Here is a 3501-nt window from a genome sequence, read left to right as displayed (position 1 = left end):
AAAGGAAAGGGAAAAGGAAAGGGAAAGGGAAAGGAAAGGAAAGGAAAGGAAAGGAAAGGAAAGGAAAGGAAAGGAAAGGAAAGGAAAGGAAAGGAAAGGAAAGGAAAGGGAAAAAAGAGAAAAAAAAGAAAAAAGAGAAAAAAAGAGAAGAAAAGAGAAAAAAGAGATAAAAAGAGAAAAAAAGAGAAAAAAGGAAAAAATCTTTTTGCATATTACCTTTCACACCGAGCAATTCTCTTGCAGGCTAGGCAGCACCAGGCACTCGGAATTATGGATCACAGCTTCCTTAGGTGCTGGGGATAGACAGCAGACAGTGAAATAAGAGGCACTACAGTGGGTAAAGGGAAAAAAAAAATAAAGGAAAGACAAAAGAAAGTGTTTATATTGATTCTCTCCAGAAATGCAAGATCTGCCACAGCCAAGCAGACTACTGAGTCATTAAAGGCTGCATCCTGACTCCAGGGTGCTTCAGAGGAAGAGGAGGGAAAGAGGCATGCTGCCAATTGTTCCATGCCCTTTGGAGAGAATCACCTTCCTCATCCTGGCCTGACCGCGTCCTGGCACATAGCACTTGACTTCTGAGTAACCTTTCTCGGTAGTGAAGACCTCATCCCATTTCCCTTTTCATCACTAGGCTGAAGGGAGCCATGTGCACCACTGCTCCAGACAGACTGACATTGAGACCAGCCTCCTGGTCCCCTGCGGCCCTACAATGAGTATCAGGAGGCTGCAGTTTGCTCAGCAGAGTCCAGCAGCTTCAATAATCTTCTGCTTACAGTAGGCAAGCCTGAGTCTAAGAAAGGAAGATCAGCATCTCTATGAAGTATCTAGAAATTGAAACAAACAAGCAAACAAAGCAAAAGAAAGGAAAAACAAAGGAGCAAAGGGAAGAACAGGGATTGGGAAAAAAACAAACAAGAAAAAATATGAGTAATCTCTTCCTGTGTCTGGTAGCACAAACACTGATGCTGCACCAGAAGAAATCAGTATTTGAAATAGATCCCCTCCTCTTCTTTATAAATATCCCTTCTTTATATCATTTCTAACAGGGATGGGAGAAAAAGAAAGCAGGAAAAAGAGACAAAAATGCTATCCAGACAGCGATCTCCTTTGAATGACAAACCACAAAAAAAGTTTTTCAGTGAGGGGGTGGAGTTGAAGTGCTAGAAATCCAGGCCAAGGGATTACTTCACATTTCTTTTAAGGAATGAAACCTTTCAAAAAAGCAGGGTCTATTTTGTATTACTCAGCAGATCTTTTTTTCTTATTATTCATCTGTGGAAAATTCTTCTTTTTTTTTTTTTTTTTTTTTTCCCCTAATAAAGTGTTTATTACACAGTCCTGCAGCACAGTCACACATACACACGCGCACACACAAATGACAGAGCCCTTTATAAAAAAGAAATCAGGCTGGCGCTGCAAAAGTGCAGAGAAGATCTTTCGCTAAAATGATCTCAAGGTCAGTTTTGGGGGTCTTTAGGTTTCTATATTCAATCCAACCACGTTTCATGTCTCTGCTTTGCTTGCTTAACTTACAAGAAACTTGGGCACAATTTTGCTTGTGTTGGCAGTTTTTAGGTGTGGATTCATGCAGGCTATTTACAAGATGCCAAGGGATGTCAAATCCTGAACATGTGTTTTTGTCCTACAGTCATTCTCTGACAGCAGAAATAGTCTGCAGCTTATCAGATCCATTTGCTGATATTTAACATCTTTTTTTCCCGACAAAGGTTTGGGGTGAGATGAATTTTAATGTTTCTCTGCGCTGAAGCTGACAAAAAAAAAAAAATCTTTATGCATCTAAGTTAGAAATTGGAGCTTTAAGCTGTAAGGAAAAAGAAAACCAACAACAGCAACAACAACAAAAAAACCAACTCCCTGATTTACAACATTTTTACTTTTCATACTTAGATGTAATTCTGTTTATTTTCTTTAAAATACTTGAGCTATTTGTTAAGCATTTTACTCAATCAAGAGGTATGGCAATTTTGTCACAGACTAAGACATGCAGTTTTAGAGAAGAGAATACATTTTAATGTATATCCCTGATATAATTGACAAAATAGTAAAAAAGTCTGCGATTTTTTTCTGGGGTCATATTTCACTCAACTTGTAAAATTAAATTCCCTCCCCACTTTTAATTTTATAAGAAATATACAAAAAGCACAATATTTTTGTAAATGTAAAGATATTGGTAAAATTGAGTAGAAATAGCAGTCTCTAAGGGTATAATGCCAGACAATTTTAGGAAGCAGTGAACTCCTAAAATTGAGGGTTTTGTTGAAATATGTGTGTTCTCAGAAACCAGAAGAAATTGGCATGGAAGAGAGCAGAAACGTAAATAATTATTAACGTAGATATAGAAGGATAGATAGTATTTTGTAGAATATTTCCATATTAAGGATACACGTACAGAGAGTGAGTTTAATTTTGCAGGCAAAAAATTGCTAACAAAAAGGGGAACATTTTTCATGAATCGTAGTCATAATAAATACTTGAACTATATGTGCTATGTGAGGCACCTCTTAAATTCACAATGCCATATACATATGTTTTCATACAGCAGTAGATTTGTCATCCCCAGTTTCTGCAGACACCGTTCTATTTAGAGCTATTTTTCTCCACTAACCACCTTCATCAAGTTCTTTGTTTCAGCACAGCCTATCTGTTAAAACATGCCCAGCACTGTAACTTTATACCTAGACGTACTCCACGGCAGAAGTAAGTTCCTAATTCTTTTCTGGCAGTGAACGGAGACAGCTAATCTGTAAATGTGAATGCTTGGGGTCTTCTCCAAAATTACCCTCACTGCTTTTGTTTGCAGAAGTTGGGTTGTGCAAGCTGTTGGTGCATGGCTTGTCCCTGTAAGTTACAAAGAACAATCTACTTGAGAGGTTTCCAATTATTCTTACTTCTGGTCAGGTTAGATAAGCAATTAGATCAGATCCCTGACAGGTTTTTGGCTGCTCTAGTGTCAGGCCGTTATTAATCAGAGCGTATGCAGATGGAAATGATTTATTTTTTGTTAGCCATTACACAAATTTGATTGTCAACAAAATCTTTGTCAGCTTTCAGCAAACTTTGGAATGGACCTTCGCATCTGAGGTGGGGTGCCCGCCCTGGCCAGATGTACTTGGTTTGGTTTAGCAGAGGCAGTTCAGCTTTCCAAACTCATAGCATTTACAACCAAAGAGTCTGTACAGACCTCATCAACTAAACATCTCAAAGGAAAGGGACGTATGGGCAGAGGTGACTTCTGGGATCCTTCCTGGTTTCCTCCTCTGCCGCTGTGCCGCCAGCTCTTCTCAATATACTGCTGTTCCACTGGGCCCTGTCCTTTACTTTGTTGGCAAATAAGGTAAATGACCCCTATTCTGGCTGCCCATATGCTGCTAACATCGTTGGTTTTGTTTCAGCAAACTGCATGAAGATGGTACAGACAGATGCCAAAAATGAGGGCCCCCATCAGCCCAGTACGTCCCGCTGTGAGCCACCAACGCG

General features: G+C 39.3%; 1 long non-coding RNA gene across 1 annotated transcript in view; it reads right to left on the bottom strand.

Annotated features, from left to right (window-relative positions):
- The window catches only part of LOC110403935, a 2853-nt gene extending 1731 nt beyond the window's left edge, over window positions 1–1122 (bottom strand). The window contains exons 1-2 of the long non-coding RNA XR_002441936.1: window positions 532–1122; window positions 217–293 (exon numbers count right to left, since the gene is read on the bottom strand). This is a non-coding gene — a long non-coding RNA (uncharacterized LOC110403935). The remainder of the gene's footprint in view (window positions 1–216; window positions 294–531) is intronic.

Source organism: Numida meleagris, chromosome 9 (genome assembly GCF_002078875.1).
Source record: "Numida meleagris isolate 19003 breed g44 Domestic line chromosome 9, NumMel1.0, whole genome shotgun sequence".
Classification (NCBI taxonomy): domain Eukaryota; kingdom Metazoa; phylum Chordata; class Aves; order Galliformes; family Numididae; genus Numida; species Numida meleagris.
Note: the sequence above shows the minus strand (reverse complement) of the source record. Positions and strands in the feature narration are given on the sequence as shown.